General features: G+C 37.9%; 1 protein-coding gene and 1 long non-coding RNA gene across 3 annotated transcripts in view; one reads left to right on the top strand and one right to left on the bottom strand.

Moving 5' to 3' along the window:
• Window positions 1–20,848, top strand: part of LOC139151019 (transient receptor potential cation channel subfamily M member-like 2) — a 74,361-nt gene that overhangs the window by 29,272 nt on the left and 24,241 nt on the right. The gene's annotated exons all lie outside the window — the stretch shown is intronic.
• Window positions 4,388–15,190, bottom strand: LOC139151020 (uncharacterized). Of its 2 annotated transcripts, none has more exons than XR_011556325.1 (3): window positions 14,762–15,190; window positions 10,799–10,906; window positions 4,388–6,524 (listed from the first exon to the last, which is right to left on the bottom strand). It is a non-coding gene; the product is annotated as an uncharacterized lncRNA (long non-coding RNA). The 2 variants fall into 2 exon arrangements; XR_011556326.1 differs by having other exon boundaries at window positions 10,799–10,912; window positions 14,762–14,894.

Here is a 20,848-nt window from a genome sequence, read left to right as displayed (position 1 = left end):
AGTTCGAACTTTTAAAGCGACAAAATATCGCACCGGTGTCTGCTCTGCCCGGTTTGGAAAAGCTTATCGTTATGTAAATTCTATGCGGGTAAAGAGGGAACGTGATACGGGTAACGCACGTAAAGTTTTGCTATATTACATTAGAATGATGCTGTGATTTACAATGTAAACACAATGTTGACCTAGCATTTGTTTTTCAATTTGTACCGGCGCTCTTATAGAGCAGACCACGGTCCCTCTATCACGAACAGTTATATAGAGCAGACATAATTTGTCATTGGCGGACTGCTTATGAAATGAGTCGAAGTCCAGGGTCGAAGTAAATCTCGATTGAAAAGTATGCGATATTTCACAGCACAAATTCATGTCAGTATAGCTTGAAAACGATATTGAATAAGGTAATTATACACTTATGCAATAAATTTAAAGAAACCAAAATAGAAAATAATAGAATTATTTCCATGAACTTGAAAAACTTAAACAACCACGAAAGTGCTTTTTTCGAATCACCAACTGCTTTTTCCTGTTTATAAACTCAATCACGCGGACAAACAGCGTGCTGCTGGGTTGTCTATCATCGTTATTACAGTAGTTCAACGGCCAGTCGCCACCGAAGAACGACGAATGCTCGATTCAACATATCAGAAAACGCGATATTCAACTGTTTGACTGAAGTTCACGTATTTCTTTACTTGTACAAGACTCGAACCTCACGATTTTAGAATGACGCATTCAGTTATAAGCAGTGTGCGAAATTAACGTCGGTCCGACGGTCCGAGACCGACAGATTTCTCGTCGGGCCGAAAGTGTTTAGCAACATGTCGGTCCTTATGACCGAATGAAATTTGGAATAAATGATGAAATTTTCTCCGTCAAGACCTGTAGCAGATGCAGATGATGACTGTCTCTGAATCATGTGATTCAGACTTGAATGCCATGCACCTATCAATGTTTTCCACCGTGGGAGTACGGGGCAACAGGGGATATTGATCGCACTTCGATTCCTGTTAGTGGGGTATTTGATCTCTATGGTACACCAGACCGGGGGTGGTGGGAGTTGACAATGTCGCAACATAGTAATTTTTTGTCTTGCGACTTTTTACATTTACAAAAGTCTAACCCCTCCGATCGACGCGCATAGCACGGTGCAACTGATTACATTCAGATCAGTATGAATTACGTCCGTGCATGCAGATTCTAGCAATGATGGAATGGATTGATTTTGGTGCAACAATGTGACACAATATTATAATAATACTCGTCTAGAGAGTGTAACCCTGGTAATGTTAGCATATCTGTGTCATATGATAACAACACCCAGTACTACTTCAATAGTTCCACACTTTAAGTGTTCGGAATTTACATGTACACAAATGTACATAATACAGCCCTTCGTTTTATCAAACTGACTCTATTTTCTTTGCTTTGATTTTTCATTGAAGCGTTAAAAACATAAACGGTTCACAGAAGAGTTTAAGACAAAAACCTACTACGAGAACAGTGCTGTTGACTAAACATATTTGGTTTTGAACATGGAGGTATTTGTTTACCTCAAGTTTTGAACAAGGACTAGATGTTACACGACAGCCAATTGCACTACCTGCAGTCGACAGTCAAGTTCAAGTTTCGCTGCGTTTGTTTGTGGACCGCTAGAACATCTTGCTCGCTTGTTGGTTTTTAACCAAAGTTCACAAGGCCGACTCTTACCACGACATATCGTGATAACAAGTGTGCATTTTATAAAACAGAGCGACCTTATCATTAACAGTTTTGTCGAGTTGCACTGTCTGTCGTGTATACTCTCAGAGGCCGAGAGTAGGGCTTCAAATTGTTTCGATGTATACCGTTTTACGACAGGCAGGCAAAACTCAGCGTCATCATGGACTGTAGGCCTAAATGTCGCAAAAATTACGTCTTTTAAGATTTTACGGTATCATTAACTGATTGTGTCGATGGTTTTCAGCAGTATCGAGGTCTGTCAAACTTTTCAGAGTCATTTTAATAACTTTACGTCACTGTTCTTATTAATATGCAAAATTAATATTTGTCCGCATTTTTAGAAATTGAAATTGCGCATGCAAAATCGACGAAAACAAATCTTAGTAGGCGACTGCTAGTGTAACAATGAATAATAAAAGGCATATTCAGGACTCAGAGTACAACCTGCAAAAACGGCCATGTGTGCAACATTGATAAAATTTGTCCGCATTTCAAGCTGTGTGTCCGATGTCGCGCGCGTACAGCTATATTTAGGAACAAACGTGTAACCGTGAACAGCGCTATTGTACACAGCAATGTAGAGAACACCATTCCCCATAGAAAGTTACGATAGAAAAAATTTCTCGCTATCATCAGCCACATGTAGCCATGCCAGTGCATGAGCCTGTATTCCCCGGCCCCTGGGTGTTTGACATCATTTTATAGTCCGAGAGTAGGGGATTTGACATGGCTAGGAAAAATGTCAAATTCTCCTGTTAGTCCCGTTGTCTCCCCCCCCCCCCGGTGATGGAAAACATTGATAAATGTGTGCGCATGACCTTGAGGAAGATGAGGGCTGTGATCTTTTTCAGATTCCTGATCATGTAGATGAATATTTCATGATCATTCATTTACACTATTCTGCAATCTATGTGAAAAATAGTCCTTTGGAGTGAATACTTACTGACTCTATTGATAAAAGGATATGAAAAATTAAATATTACAACATTCAAAAGCATAGTATCGGTGGAGAAGTTGACTTTAATGGTCGTTAACAACTGCATTTATTGAGGACCGGCAGTTTTCTGTAAGGACCTGAAGCTTTGGCTTGGTGCAGGTCCTTATGACCTGAAGCTATTTTCTCTTAATTTTTTACATGCCTTTCACAAAAGTAATATAATTATTTCTGTTCAAGGGCGACACGCTTCCTCCATCGATAGTAGTCGATCGCGACCTTTCACAGGTAGCTTGTAACTGCGACCTTGTTGATTTTTTACATGATTCCCATATTCAATATGTTTTAATTTGTGATTTACGGCATAGAAATACCTGATGAAGAATTAGTCGATGTCGGGACCTCAAAATAATACTCTAATTAATGGGTGACCATCCTTTGAAGCAGTCTCTTCTACCGCCATGCACTTGATTGACCTTTCTATTTTATATCGGTGGCGTTATTTTCTTATTTACTTCGACGATTTTGAATTTCAATCGTATTTTGTGATACAATCATGTAGCGTTCAACAGTAATATTGGGTCAGTACAAACTGAGTACGCTGGGTTTTTAACGCCCAATTTGGCAATAAAGTGAATACGTTTGTCCATTGACGCACATGCATAAATTTCAGCCTTGAGACAGGAAAGTGAACATCCGCGTGGTCCGACAAACGAAACTAGCTATGAAATGGCCACGACGTCGATGGCTCCTGAAATCTTTATCACATGATAGATGTTCTAACAACTACTAAACCGCGATTTGTTATCATAAACAGTAGAGTGGGCTCCCTCTACTGTCTATAGTTGAATTGCGTTAATTTGGGCATCTTTAGAGGGGACGGTGAGAGGGTAATAGAACCAACTCATGATCTGTGACACAATTTTGTTTACTTTACTATTTTACCATGGGTTTGGTTTGTGTTGATCTGGTTGGTTAGCCGTCCCAGGGCCTGGGAACAGTAGCTGCAGGCTTGTCAAACACTAACTGGTGTCATCAACAGATTAGTCAATTAGGGGCTACTTATCTAACCGGTACACTGTGCCAAAAGTGAGAAATCCATTGAGGATTCTTCTGTATATTGTTCTGGATACTTCAAGAATCCACCAGAATACTAAAATATACATTATGTATGCCAGTGGATTCTGGTGGTCAATGGATTCTGTCGGATACGGAACAGAATCCATTGCTTATCCATTGCAGGATTCTGCTGGATTCACGTGTTATCCATTATATATGTATTTCAGGATACTACTGGATTCTCTAATTTATAGAGAATCAAGGGACCAGTACTTTTGGCTTGATTGATTACATAATAATGGAAGGGACAGTTGCCGCATATATCCATACTTATTATTCACCAATTTTTACATAATTATCCAACACTGGCTTCGGGGGACCTGGGGTGTGGGGGTGGGTCCTCAAATAACAGTAATGCTTTGTAGCTTTTGACTCATGTATTTCTACTCATACAGGCATCACATACACTATATATATATATATATATATATATTATATATATATATATATATGTGTGTGTGGTGTGTGTGTGTGTGTGTGTGTGTGTGTGTGTGTATACGCAATGAGTATTCTTTTTACAAGTGAAGACACCAATGTAATGATGCTTTCTACAGCAAAATAGAGTACAGATTGCATCTGAAAACTATACTGCAATTTAGATACACAAATCCAAGATCACTGTAAATGATTCTTCTTTATTCCAAACGAATGTGTAAATGTTAGTAAAATAAATAAAAAATACAGACAAAAAACATTCAGAACAATTTTCCTGAGACACATTCAAAGTTATCTTCAATACTGTAAAAAAAGAATTTCCATAGCCTTGATAACTCTAATATCAATTAATGCAGTCACTTTTAAATATGCCTGAGCCTAACAGGGAGAAATATGGTTCATCAGAACAATTTGATATCTTACCATTATCATCCCTATTGACCTGTATACAAAATTTTGAAGCAATCTGTTGACCTGTTTCAGAGAAATTATTTTAAACAAAAACAGGAAAATAACCCAAAATACAACAAGCAACTAAAATCAGCTCAATTAAACCCATATGACAATTTTAAATTATAATAGAATTCATTGTTTCACGGCCTGATCTGTGAAAATAAAACACAGTGAATCATGTGTCCCAAACAGCAAAATAGTGAAATTAAATCCTGGTGAAAATTAATGCTCTTTACAGTATGCTGTAAATTTTGGCATACGTTAAAAGATATACATGTGTAGTATTCCTAAGTTTTGTACAGTAAGTTTGTGTCAATTGAGATGTGTCAGCTAATGACTGTGTAATTCACCAAATTACAAGATCAACTATGTGTACCTTTAAATATAGGAATAAAAAATCATTTCAAGAGTTTCTTGATTGAATATGAAGCACTCAAGCTATCTACACAGCAAGAAAAGGCAGACACATGCCTGTAACAGAGGATAATCATTACCTGTAACAGGCCCAGAGAAATAACCTTTTTTGCAAGACCAGTAAAACCTGTCAAATTTTAGGGTTGTGTAAATTCTGATTCATGGTGGTACAGGATTGTATACAATGCTGTAAATTCTGACTGTATCAAGACCTATAATTGCAGCACTGAACCACCGGTGTGCGTACAGTGGTGTGTCAGCTACAGGGCCTGAAAATTTGGATGGATTTCAGGGTGTAAATTTGTTGTAAAAATTGGCAAATTTTGATGATTGAAGCAGAAAGAAATGTTATTGTTTGAACACTGAAAAATTTCAGACCCTGTTAGAGATCAGTGTTCACAGCACTGTGTACAGGTGCTGTAATTGGTAGAAATACAGCCATGTGTTTACAGTACTTGATACAGACATGTGCATCAGCCCCTGATAGAACTCCTTCTGTATTTGCTGACACAGACCTGTAACACAGTTTGTATCAGGGCCTGTGCAGGAACTGTCTCAGGGGTGAATTTTTTGTAGTGTATGTTTAATTAACTCTTACTTATCACATACATGTATGTGCACTGTTAAATTGTAGCTTTTGTTCAGTTCATCAAAATCTAAAAAAGTAGGAAAAATTGCTCTGAAAAACACAATATTGCATATCTCAGGACAAACTGATTACTGCTTCAATTATATTATCCTAAGAGACCTGCATTTAAAATTTCAAAGCAATCTGACAAGCAATTTCAGAGAAATTTTTGGACAAGAAATAGAAAAATACCATCAGTAACACGGTGTGGCTCACATTTGTTTCAGCATGTTTAAACACTGTAACTGCACCTTGATAAATTCTTGAGGGCACAAATCCAGATACGTCAAAGTGACAAATTTCAGCAGTACTTCAAAGATGTACTTGTGAAGTATTTGTAAGTTATGCCTTGGTTATACTAAACTTTTCTTGGTGTAACTGACCTGTGCCAGCTAATGACTTTATATTTCACTGAACTTACAACACCAGCTCTGTGTACTACTTTTCAAGTAAAGCAATTAAAATTGAGAACAAATCAGTTGTTGACCAACAGAGGGATGATGGATAATTACTCAGAAAAGCTATGCATCACTGTTCTGTCTCACACAATTGTCACTGAACTGTTTTTATCAGGTGGTCTCTCACTGGCTCTGCCATACTTCCTCTGCAGTATGTAGTGTCTTGAATTAGAGTCATTAAGCATTCGCTGATTGAGTGTGTCTATCCTATCAAAACGTTTAGTTTGTCAGATCGCCAAGAAGGCCTGGAGGCAATTATCCTTCCATCTGGTGGGACCTCCTCATCAGACATCAGGTCTGCAGTTACATCATTCCAGAAACCCTTCTCATCTGCATTGATCACTGCACTTCTCCTCTTTAAAATCTGTAGTAGAAATGATAAATGATGGTTATTTAAAATAATGCAAAGAGTGAGATAAATGATGGCATAATACTTACAGTCACTGCCATAACTAACAATATGGTACATTTGATATTTTAAGATCAACTCTGGTATCATGACTTATTACTGATTTGAACATATTATGTTGCCTTCCATTCCACCTATGCTTAGGAACATAGGGAAATTCATGTATCATTTTAACATTGGCATCCTTGTCCAAAGACCTTTGAGCACATCAGAATGGAACTGTCAATTTACATAACCCTCAACTAAAGTAAGTCTTGCTTTGTTAATTTTATTTGAACCCATTAGTACATTTGTACAATTATTGTGACAAAATTGTTGACTCTGTATATCTAATAGTGCTAACTATGCAAAGACCCCAACCCATACTACAAATATCCCATGATTCATTCTGATTTGTACCAACAGAGATTCCCTAGTCAAGCCAGGCATAGCTCACATGTGTAGAGAAAACTGTAGACTACTAAAAATAAAAATTTTGAAAAAATGCTTTGAAGGAGACTCATTGTCAATAACCATTTCAAATGATTTTTCAATATCATGCATTATTTAGAGTACATATAACACATGGGAACTAATTTGGGATAATTGGATGAAGTAATGTCGATTTCATCTACAAATGTAACCTCATCTACTTTTCTTTTTATGTTATGCACTTGTTTTTATGAGTATTTGGTAATATTGCAACATTCAACTATAGGCACCTAACATATTTGAGAAATTTGAAAAATATGAAAATCCAATTATCCCAAATTAGTTCCAATCGTGTTATATACATTTTATATAATTTTCAAGAAATTATATAGACAGCCATACAGAAAAGTTTGAAGTATAATAGAGATACTTGAAGCATGGACTGGCTGTTGTTGAATACTGTTCAATAACTGTCAGTTCAGCCACTAAGTAAATACTAGTTCAAAACTATATCCTTGTTCCCAGCGGGTGCAACACTGAAGCTGTTTGACTATGCAAAATGTTTTTATGAAAAAATGTATATTAAGTTACATTTTGTGAAATAAGGCAAGAGTTTTCTTGCACACAGTTGGTTGTTCCAAAAACAGTTTCGTATAATGTTAATAAAAGATAAAACTATGGTTTTTTAGCACATCGTGTAATCTGGAACATGTTATCAGAGCATAAGCTTGTTTCATCTTTCAATATTAAATTTGCAACAAACTCTTGGACATGAGTGTGTCTTGTGATATTGTTTCAAAGTTGTGTTCCCTGGCAAGGTTCATAAAATACACTTCATGGATTCCTTCAACAATATTTTGGCCAGTTAAAAGCTGTTAAAAGTGTTAAAAGCTCATCCTGAGTTTGACTATGCTATTATTGTATGTTATGTTATGTACATTTGTGTTTTGAACTCAATCTAAGAGCCCCTTTAGTTGTTTCAACACTACAGATAAAGTATGGCATAAAACTTCGCCTCAGATCGCCTCTGTATCGTTTCCGACATTGCTGTCACCTCAGTTTGTTTATTTTCTATATCGTTTCATTACCGCCTCTGTATCAGCCTTGCATTGCTTCCGCATCGTATCAGCCTAAACATCGCCACTGCATCGTATCAAGTCAATTTCATGGTCCCAATTGGCCACGGCATATTATTCACTCAAAAATGCCACAGCAAAGTTGCCGCCTTCGGAAATTTCGCCGCCTGGCATTGCCCATGTTTTTGAGAGTAAAGGTATACAAAATGAAAGATCAAATACATGTGTCCAACCCCATATGTCCAACATTATCCATTCATGAAATGTTGCTTCAACACACAAAAATGGGAACAAAGTTGAAACTATTGTGATTATAATGCGCTTCTTTTACGAATTGCTTTTATTTGATATGAAGTTTGTATACCGTTTTATTTGCGAACATTTTTGTAACAAGATAGCACTCTACCAGGGACAGACATTAACGGTTGCAAGTGAAAGTCGCGTTTGGACAACTGCAACTGAAACACCAGTACGGTTGCCCGATGAGACAAGTGTCAAAAAGTGACGTGGGACAACTTTTCCACTGACTAGAAACCAGAAATGTGTGGTACTGTGTGCGGATTACCATTTTAAATGACTGAAATTAGTATTTTTAAGCTTAAATACATGTACGTCCTTGAAAGCGCACAAGAAAAACTGGCCGTACAAAGTAAGGACAATTGCTAAATAATAACTGCAGTGTATCATATACTAGGTTAACACATATAGTGATGCCGCCATGAATTCTCCTAACGCTTTACACAGTGACCTTTAAACCCGATTGACGTGAATAAATTATGATGTAGAGGAAGTCCGTGACCTTTAGTCACAACACATTGATAACACTCTGATAGCGGGAACTTCCAAGTGTTTCAATAATTGCTACGCAATTCATACTATAGAGTTACACTCCGCAACCAATTATCCATCACAAATAAAATTAATTTTAGGCAAACTATCGCACCATGCGCATACGGTATAAATCTGGGTTGGCCTACATATGTCACGCCGCGCCAATCACTCTAAATCACGTACCCACATCGTCCAAGACGTTCAAATTCATGATTATTAACCGATCATTTACCTTCAACTAGATAAAATCTTGTCTATATTCTCAATTTTCGATGACTTTTGACGAAATGACATCGACTTTTCATGCCCGATATCTCATATCCGATGTCTTTGAGTTCCGTGAATGAGGCGATGCGCTAGTGAAACGATACGGAAACGATACCAAACAACCGAGTGAGCGATGTTGGATTTGGGGTTGGGCGATGCGGAAACGATACGGAAACGATAATGAGGCTAAAAAAGCGAAGCTTTGGGCGATACTTTATCTGTATGTTTCTCCAAATAATTTGCAAATAATTTGCAGGGTTTACACATTTCATTGTGATCTCAAAATTTGACATTGAATAAGCTGCATAACTATCGATTACATCTGTATCTTCAGATGAAGGTTAACAAGCGACCTAGCGGCCGATATAGCTCCGCTGTGTTTATGTAGAGAATAACTATTTTTGACACATGTTGGTGAAGAAGGTGGAAATCTTTGATAGCTCATTTCAATGGCCAGAAAAAAGAGGCTAAAATATCTGCAAAAATATACAATTGAAGATTTCATCATAATTTGAATTTTTACATCGATCATTCCAAAGAACACGTCCACTAAAGCTATCTGACGAGTAGTTTTTAGAGAATAAAATTTTCTGACCAAAAATGGCAATGATTGTCCCCTAAAATAAAAATTGCAGATTTCACCATAATTTTAGTATATCACATATTACAATAATCCCTTGGAACCTGTATACCAAATATCAAAGCTATCCACTTGCAGTTTTTGAGAAACAAATTTTTTTAACAGAAATAGCAAAAATTGCCCCAAAATATACAAAATTGCAGATTTCATCATAATGTCAAAATATCAAATTTAGTTATTCTGTAGGAACCTGCATATCGAATTTCAAAGCTATCAGACCAGTACTTTTTGAGAAATACATTTTTCGACCAAAAATGGCAAAAATTACCCATAAATAACAAAATTGCAGATTTCATCATAATTTCAATAAATACCATTAAGTTCATCGGTAGGAACCTGTATAACAATTGCAAAGCTAAGTTACCCTAAGTAAACTGCACATCAAATTTCAAAGCAATCCGACGATCGGTTTCAGAGAAGATGACTTTTTACCAAAAACAGGAAAAATTGCCCCAAAAATACAATTATGGAAATTTCACCACAATTTGAACAACCTTGACTGGGGTTACCTCCAGGAACCTCTATACCAAGTTTCAAATTAATCTGACTTGAAGTTTCAGAGAAGAAGATTTCTGACCAAAAACAGGAAAAATTGCCCCAAAAATACAATTATGCAAATTTCACCACAATTTGAACAAACTTGAGTGAGGTCACTCCTATGAACCTCCATACCAAATTTCAAAGAAATCTGACTTGCGGTTTCAGAGAAGAAGACCATTGTTGACGGACGGACGACGACAGACAATCAGTCTATCGGATAAGCTCCGCGTCTCTGACAGCGGAGCTAAAAAGGCAGATTTTGTCGCTTAAAGCTGTTAGGTGCTCTGCAAATGTATAACCAAATATCAAAGCTGAACTAAGTAAAATTGATTTTACTTGTGTCATGATGGTTCTACCATGTACATGTACTATAATTCACCAACACTGGTGCTTTGGTTACCTTGTCCTTCAAAGTTCACTGGTTTAGACTAAAAAATTATCAGTGCAGACTTTGTAGTACATACCTCTCTTATTCTCCTGTTGTTGGCATGCCTTTTTGTGTAACTCTGTCTTTCCTTGAGACACTACCCTTTCCCTACTTTTTCAGTGCCTAATAAACATCTCCAAGGGGCCTGCAACTTGCAAGGATATAAATAAAAGAGTTAAAAATCTTACTGTGAAAAATCAAAATATCTGAAACACAGATGATGAATCATCATATTTCATGTGACAATAATGACAATGAATAATCATATTAATCTGAATATCAATTGGTATTCACATTTGAATCAGACAATAGCATTCCCATGGCCTACAAAGGCTTGACATCATCGGATTCCCACTGCACTAAGCATGGATGAAAGATTGACTCTTTTTACATCCATGGTTATACAATAATACAAAATGTTCATGTTGAAAATAAGACCATATTTCATTTGATACAGAAATTGCATTAATTTAGAAAGTTAGAAATCATTAATGAAGTGATGCAAAATAAAATGACATACCATGTTTAGGTAAGATCAGAATTATTCTCATGTTTACTTTAAGGCAGATGAGTTGCAACTTTTGACATTATTTTTATGATTTTTATATTTAGATTAAAATCAGTTCATAGCAAATTTCTACAACTCAGAGATGTTTACTCTAGTATAATTATCCACAGAGTTGGACTGCATGAGGAGATTCTTGTAAGACAAATAATAAATGGGTGCCGCACCCAAATATGGCTGCCTACATGCAACTACATGATAAACAGCGTAAATGGTGGATGTACACATTTAAATCTTTACAAATACAACATGGTGCAACCCACTGAAAGGAAGGGAAAGGGATTCACTCCACTTAGAGGAAAATTCTTGTTTTCACCTATTAATTATGGCAAGATTTTGAAAATTGCGGGAAATTTAAAATTAACAAAGATGTGCTCAATTTCTTGTCTATTCTGCCACAACCAAATGCTGTTGAGGCACAGTTAATGACTATATATCGTTCAATTTGTAGATTGCAATGAATATCTGAAGAAATTGAAGGTACTTTGAGGTTGGACAAATTTCACAGTGTTGCAGCTCACGGCCTTTTAAAGCCCCAATAGCAGTATCTTTAAGCATTATTTTATGCGCTAACCCTTTTCCTGCCAAGTCCATATTTCACCATCAGGTCAAGATGGTTAAAATTAATGAAACACAACATATTCCATATGGTGTATTTTAACATAATATTGTACATTTGAAGGCTGTAGAAAACATAAATATTGTAAGCTTGATTTTTTTGGACTAAAGATGCTATAACAGGCCAAGCCAAGCAGGTGAAAAAACGCCATGTTTGGGCTCAATACCGCGTTTTACTGACTTGGCTGATTGGGAAGTAATAGTCTTAATACTGTCTGGCAGGAAAAGGGTTAACTTTCAAGTTGAAATAAGTTTGTGAGAGTGTATAAGGTGGTGTGTAAGAAGCTGGGTAGAAAGGACTGATGTACATGTAGTGTAGAGCTGTGTGCATGTGACATGGCTAATGAATGTAAACAAGACAAAATAGACTGTGCATAATGGCGATAGGCTAGTTGCGACTTGGATTTTTAATGCCAGTAGTTGATGCACCCCTGTTTTAGACAAGGTGATGGGGCATGCCCTCAAATTGAAGCGTCTGCAATGTCTACCACCCATACAAGGTTGAACACTACAAGGCAAGCATCCATGTAGGGCCAGCTATGATCGTTTTGAACAGCAATATTTTAGGTCGGACATATCTGATTTTCCAGAGAAACAGCGCTATGTAAAACCCTTAGGTCAGAACCAATGATCATTAATTTCCAAATACATACAAGTTAACAGTATGTTTAAGAGTTGATATATACTTTATTTAAAGCTCCATAAGCTGTATCTTTTGGCTATTTTTTCAGAACTTTTGTTTTGTGGTTTTCCTACACTTTCTGCATTGAATCCCTAATTCGTAATTTAATGCCAAGTATTTAGCATGTCAACACAACCTAAATGAGTATAATCTACGAAATTACGGTATTGTTGAAAATTGCATTCAAGCCTGGACTAGAATTCATTTGTAAACAATAAACAATGATCACTACACACATACAAGCTGTGTTGACAAAAAGAATACTTGAAATTTCAGCATGACAAACTTTTTAGGATCAGACACAGTAGTTGATATACAGAAGCAGAACACTGAAAAACTTGCAACAAGTTACAGCTTATGTCCCTTTAAATCCCACGTTGACAGAATATAGTAATTTCCACAGAAGATTCAAGGGTTTTACATGTGTGTTGATGTCCCCCGAATTTCTAAAATGGTCCCCTTGGACAGGAGTAGGGGTTTACAGTGACCCCCTGTTTTGACATCCAGATTGAACACTGACAGAGGTGAATGTTTTCACCTGTGACGTTGCATGTTCTGTTCCTTAGGAATATTACCAAAATCAAAATGACTGTTAAAATTTGAATTTACTCATCATATGTTTCACAAATGTATGGTTTCCTACTGCAGTAAAAGCCAACATCCTTCAGAGCTGAAGTAAGTTTGTGAAAATACAGTAATTTTGGTGTATGTGCAATTTTGCACAAGGTAAAGATTGTGCTGTGATTAAATATTTGCCCAAACATGCAAACACTGAGGATACTGTGCATACCTGCACTGAAATCTTCACATAAAGTGCACAGAGTAGTCTAATGTATAATGCAGAGCGCTGAATGTTTTCAACTTAGACATTGTATGTTCTATGTCCTTAGTAATATTACCTATTTTTGAAAATGGGGAATTGCGAGGTGTAAGTCTTCCTAAAAGTTTATTTTCTAGAATCGATTTTCATTCTAACATTACTCAAACCTAGCGGCCGATATAGCTCCGCTGTGTAACTAAGGGATACTGTCGCATACAGTTGTCTAGCATCATTCCTTGCAAGCTCTATTTTGGAGGCCAAAAGAGTACGCGACAGCTTTGAAAAGAAATGAATTTTTATGTATAAAAATGTGAAAGAACCTTGAGGCTCCCACCTCAATATCAAAATGTTTATGTTACAAAATATTTTGGTCTCGACAAGTTTATCCAGCAAAATCGCTGTAGTGAATATCGCCATGCATTCTGGTCATTTTGGATAAAATTAGCATATTTTTAATGCAAATTCACGTACTTGTCACATTTAAGGTGTCAGAGATTCAGAGATTTTTTGTAATTGATATATTTACCAGCAACGCGGCTCGGAGCAAACAGGAGCTGTTTCCAGACCGGTGGGTGGAGGGACGGTGATTCACTTCACATTGTATCTATGAGGAAACCATTAAATCTTATTTTTCAATACAGAACTAGCCACATCTGTGTATTTATAGATGCTTGATTATGATATTAATGTACTTAAATTAGACTGAGCTGGTTACTAGTGAATCATGAATGTTGGTGCACGAAATTTGGTTTTTCGAATAGTACCGGATGGTGAGAATAGCGTTTGAAAGCAGATGTGAACAACAAATATGCTATTGGACTTTCACCCAAGTGATTACATGTTTCTAAAGGTTTAGGGTATTCTTTGAAAGTTCAAAGGTCAAATAAGAAATTTTACGTCAGTTATTAATAAAACATCAAATAAGACTGTGACACAAAGACAAATGAAAGTTGGGGGCAATCTTTTTCTTGAAAACACTTTTGAAGGGTGATTATTCTATATTTTCGAAACACCAACACCAGAACCCTAACACCCCCCCACCCCCCCGTAATTTCTGTACAGTCCCTCGCCACGAAAAGGTTACAGTTCATGCATGAAGTTGCCTGGGAATTAGATGTTCATTGTTTATTGAAATTTTACCAGCAATATCGATGATTTAAACAACACAAACGTTAGACATTTTTGCAAGATAAAGACATTGCTGAACACGTTTATACGAGAAGGAGTAGACGTATGTACGAAAAGACACTTGGGCTGGTTACATATGGCTGGTTAAGAATAAATAAGACAAAGAGGACAAGTTAACTATACATACCTGTACCTGGTATACTGTACACGACCTCCGTCCAGCTGATGCAGGACTCAGCAGCGATCGAGGGGTCGACCTTTCGCTTGTGCGAAAAGAGTTGCCCTCTTCCGTCCAAATTGCTAAAATGGGTTGTCGAGTTCGTCCCGATTGAACGGAGAATAAACTTGCTGCTTGTCGAACCGTTGAGCTTCTGGTAGTAGCTCTAAACGTAACTAAGTTCATGACATCGACACGATTGGACTCTCCAGTTGTACTAGATTAAACGTACAGCGTAGTCGTCGAGATGGTCCAGGATTTCAAGGTAGACTGTAGACATTCCTAAACACGGGCGGGACATGTCAGTAAACGCTAAAAGATGAACGACTGGAGATTTTGATCATTGTTGGCGGTACGTGTACGCGACGCCACGCCAACACCACACTGGGTCTTCTGATTGACCTTTGACCAATATGGCTTACGGCTCCTTAGGTTTTCAAATATTCACGAAACGAACAGCAAAGAATTTGATGATAACTATCATTTTTTACTCAATCTTGAAGAAAATGTTATTTTTTCGCTCTCGTTAGACAATAATATTGCTAACTTAGCCCCATCTTTGTCTTACACCAGATAAATGTACAAACTCAAGGGCAGCAGGCTAGAGGGTCAAGTTTTGCCGTGCTATCAGACTGCGGCTTGTATTGTATTTACGCAATATTATCCTCATGAATATTCTGTGTTACGCACACAGACGTGCCAAACCCGTGCACAGAACAGGAACATCGAAAAAAGCTGTTCCGAGGCGATTTTTGAGGGCAGAGGAAATTTTAATTTTGCTCAGGCAGGGAACATGTTTTTAAGTGGCAGGGGAGCAAATTTTAGTGTTTGTTTTGTAGGGCAGGGCAGATATCGGTTGATTGTCCTGGGGACAGAGCTTGGCGAAAAACGAGGAGAGAGAAAGCTACTTTTAAAACGGGGACAGGGGAAGTTGAGTCATGGTGTTTCTGGGGATTGGGACACAGGGCTAGTACTTATAACTTTTCATGTCTGCAGGGGAAAAGGAATGACAACATTTTGAGGGAATTTTTTTCCAGGGCAGGGGAAATTGGCAAGTTTTTTTTCGCCACAGGGCAGCTTCAAAATTCACAGTAGGGAGGGGAAACGGGCAAAAATAAGTGGGGAGTGGGTTTGAGTGCGGCAGGGTAGGTCGAAAAAGTTTTAGTGGGAGGGCAAATTATGATTAATCCCTCTCGACTGAAAATTAGTCAGTTCACACTATATACCTTATCATTAGTAAGGACCCCTTTAAAAGTGAATTGTTCGTTGGCTGCACCTGGCTGAACCGGATATTTGGCGAGGTCTTTTTCAAAATAGTAAAAACTAGCAGCAATTAGGCCTAATTAAAACTTTGGGTAAGGCCTGCAATCGTGTGTCAGTCATACTAAGAGGTACCAAAACGACTGAAGACAGTATTTCCTAACCAAAAAAACGGGGGTGTCAAAGAAAGTCGATAACTAAATTTTAAAAGTTGAATAAAATATTCATGGTCGTTGCTCACTGTTGATTAATTCGTGGAAAGTATCGTGTCTCCCGACTTTGATTCAACATACCCTCTCTTTCTTTCTTTTTTTTTTTGTCGATCGATAAAAGTATTTTAATCTTTAATATTCCATCATTTGTAACCGATGTCATATCCAAACCTACTGTATTTAGTTTCTGACGAAAATACAAGGACGTGTCCAATGCGCCAACGTGGTGCAATATGTTTTGAGACATTGAAGAAATATTGTAGTTCGGTCGCGCTCAACCAGGTTGCTCCAGAAGTAAGGATGTCACAACAAGGTCTAGGCGAAAAGATAACGAATCAGTTGTATAAAACACGGTTTTTAGTTGGATATCGTATCTGTTTCAATTTCTAAATAAGCTTTGGAATCAGCCTGGTATAATAACTATCAACTGTAGGCCCCCCCCCCCCCCCCTATGACGGGAAAAGCGAAATATAAGCACTTTTTTATGCAATTCATCATCATCGGGTCACGGTCGCGATTTCACATGCGGAACTGAGCTCGGTGTTCACCACAACTTGATGTGGGATTTGATGGAGCTTGGAGGTACCGGTGTATGAGTTAGGTAGTCAGAATAACAATAAATCACAAAAGATTTATGCATCAAAATGTACAGATTAATGTGACTGAACTATCTTATGATTTGTTTGCTGATTGACGTTTGGGGCAAGGCGGCGAAAGTCCAAGGCCAAAAGAAGAAGTACGCAGTCGAATCACATATTTTGTAAGAAATAACCACCGGTTTCCATAGGTACTGTGCTCAATCCGGCCCTGACTTATGCTCCCGTCCTGTTTCCAAGAATAAGTTTCTGCGTTGCTAAGCAATGTCGCTAAACAACCTTGACTCACCCCCGAGCCGATTTTTGATGTCGTTGATGCCCCTGGTGAATGTTAATGAGAGTGTATGGCAATATTCGAAAACACACCGGTACAAAATGTAATGCAGCTCTCCTATAGTTATGTGTCAATTAATCAATTTTCGTCGCAAGTCACATCAATTTTAACAAAGTTGAACTCACAAGAGAGTGTCGTCTGCTGACTGCACATATTTGTCATATAAATGAGCGACATTTGCGATGGCAACCCTAACAAATCGAAACGAGAGCATTTTGCTAAATATTATGATCTTAGTTGTCCGCGGATTATAAGATTATAAAGTTGTTATAAAACGTGCCTGTCTATAGAATTCTTTGGAAGTCTTGATCGCTTACGTCGTACAATGATTCATAATAAACTGGACAAGTAGAATTCGGACGTCCGTCAATTCTAAATCTCTCATGCAGGATTTTTTTACTTAATCAGGCAGTCTGGTATAGACCATCTTGTAAAACGCTCCATCTCTATATACTCGCTAACTCTTTGCAATTGGAATGCTATGCCTGGGAAAACAATACGAAAAGTTCAGACATGTCGCCATACGGTATATTTTCTATACACTTCGGGGGAAGAACAAAATATAAAAAGCTTCATACTTCATAATTGATTTTATTGGTAATATAAACAGATGAAAGTCGATGTACATCAGCTCTCCTCAACTTTATTACATTTTGACTGTATTTTGGATAGTGTGCGGTTGTTGGTGTACTCTTTACATGTAGCTACCGAGGACACATCTGACTGCGTTTCCGCTGTATATCGTAAATGTTCTTGTTCTGTACAAGTTTACGAGCATTTTCGTCTCGCCAGTCGTTAATAACCCGTTCCAAACGCCAATCATGTGATTTTACCCACCCAGCAAACAAACAAAATCTGCCACACATCCAGTTAAAATATTGTATCCACTGCCATTAAAAAAATAAAACGATTCCCCTGCCCCTTTTCGATGAACAGCTCCGTTGACTACCTGTACCTGAAAATTTAGCGTTCTTTCAACTGTCACTATGGGTCTGGTCAGTTTCTTCGGCCTGGGGGATCCCAGGCTATGGAATTTTACCCGAATAACCGCCGTCACCCCACAAAATGGAGTGGCAATGAAATTAACAAATCACACAAATTGCGTAACTTCTCACCCGTAGGATGGGACCGTTAGAGACTAGTGACAACTGCTTCTGAGAATTAGTCTTTGACTGTTGAGAAGATTTTGCGGTCATGTAACGTCTCTTGTCTTACCAATCAGATATTGTTCATTTATATGTTTATCATCAAGGGGAGGCGTTAGAATCTAGTTTCGCCTTACAGAAGTTTAGCTATGTTTTGTTGATCCTTTGACAAAAATGCTATCGGCGCGTGCCATGGAGACCGCAAAGTCATGCAAACACGTGCTTTGATGCAAATACTGTATTGCTGATGCGTCAGTTTTCGGTGCGGAGCTAAATCGTGGCGATCAACAGTGCTCAGTGAACGATGGCTTGAAGCAGGGGACCTGGGCGATCTTCACCGCTCCTAAAATTAAAGGCTGTTTTTTTTCAGTGAAAACCGACTGTTTTGGAGAATGCCCGAAATGTCACCACCATTATCGTTTCACCTCTTTGACACTGATAGTACTCGCACCATACACCATAGGCGAAAGAAATCAGTCCCCTGGGGTAGGGAGGGGGGTTTATTTGTGCAACGGTTTACCTTATTTTATTTTATTAATTTTGACTGTGATATTTCAAATAAAGTTCAACTCCAAACCATCTGACTGCTTTCTTGATCATCGAAATCTTTATTTGAAATACCACAGTCAAAATTAATAAAATTACTTTTATTAATTTTACCACAGTCAAAATTAATAAAATTACTTTTATTAATTTTGACTGTGGTATTTCAAATAAAGATTTCGACTCCACACCGTCTGACTGTTTTATATATTACCCGACAAGTCCTTATCTCCTCTCCAACGTGTGTATACACCATTGTAATTGCTCCGAAAACATTGCCAACTTGCTAATCCGTTGTCGGTATCAGCGGATTAAGTGATTGAGTCAACACCACAGCCGCCCTACACATGTGGGACGAATGTGGTGTTGACGTAATTAATAAGCCAATCCGCTGATACGCTGATACAAGTTGGCAATGTTTGCGCAGCAATTAGAGTGGTATGTGCACTGGTTGAAGAGGAGATAAGGACGTTGGAAACACAGTCAGACAGTTGGATTCGAAAGCTTTATTTGAAATATCACAGTCAAAATTAATAAAATCAAATAAGGTAAACCGTTGCACAAAAAACCTCCCACCCCGGGGACTTTCATCTGCCCCTTGTGCATACACAATGAACCATTAATTACAACACCGTCCCTCCACCTAGGTGGGTGGAGGGACGGTGATTACAACATCGCTTCAACCCGTGAAAACGACAGGTTGAAATCTCATTTCACATGCATATGTGCAAATCCAAAGCCAAGACGGCTTCATTTAGATGCAAATGAACGAAGGGTGCAGTTGCTAATCATAATATCAAACAAAGGACAGCCGACTTCTAAGAATACCTAACTTAAACTATTTCCCATCGATCTGCGTATCATAATATGAAAAAGTTCTCTGGGAAGGAAATCAATTCTATAATTTTAGCGTAGCATTACGGTGTTTTTGTCCAACAGTAAAACCATATACAGAAACAAAGCCTGTGGTTAAAAATGAGCTTACGCGGACCACGGTCCCTTGGTGGAGGGACTGTGCACGGACAAGTACAATGAGACATACACTGATTTTCTTGATTTCGTTAATGCTTTCCTCTGACTAATTTTTCTTTGATTTTTTTCCTTCTGAGTCCACCAGTAGAATTGAAAGCCATCTAGTCGATCGACACCCGTGACACACTTGTCAGATGTTATCTTCGATACCTCTAATGTCCGATGCAACATTCTCTTCGACAAGCTTGCTTGACTTATTCTACCTGCAACTTAAAACTTATAGTGATTTTGTAGCTCATTCCACTGTCATTCTTTACTATTTTGCGTAGTATTTGATAGCCGGTACGTTCTCTCGATACCTCGACACACTTGTCCGACAACCTCTCAAATGGGTTATTTCTCCGGGAATATATTGGCTATCAAATGCGGACCTGTGAACTTTTATCTCATTTTTGTACTAAATTGAACTGTCTTGGCTACAATGTTTGTCGGCTGAAATATTTTTTTCATGATTGTTTAGAGAGTTTACTGGCGCAATGGTAATTGACACGTTTTGTACAAAGAAAACACCGTTTGAAGGACTTCCTCTGCGGGAAAAGCGTACCCGTTTCACACGATCTACATTTGTTCACCGTCCCTCCACCCACGGAGGGACGGTGATTTGTTGCATAATTGTTCATGTCAGTGGCTTTTCTGCATTTTGGAAAAAAGTTATGTTTCTATCATTTGTCTTTCACTCGTAGTTCTGACGTCGCGAAGGTCGGACGAATTCTGATCGCATGGTTTAGATGTCAAAGGAAAGTTTCACAAACGGCGATTTTCAGAAATTCTCTCGGATATTTGAGGAAGCCATTAGGCCAATTACCTCACAGCCATGATATAGCTGAATGATCTGGGCCTGACCTACACTTTGACAACTGTAATTACCACGATAAAATTTGCGTTAAAAAGACTGATAGCTTGTGGAATAAAAGGGTTTGCGTAGCGCTGGCTAC

Source organism: Ptychodera flava, chromosome 15 (genome assembly GCF_041260155.1).
Source record: "Ptychodera flava strain L36383 chromosome 15, AS_Pfla_20210202, whole genome shotgun sequence".
NCBI lineage: Eukaryota > Metazoa > Hemichordata > Enteropneusta > Ptychoderidae > Ptychodera > Ptychodera flava.
Note: the sequence above shows the minus strand (reverse complement) of the source record. Positions and strands in the feature narration are given on the sequence as shown.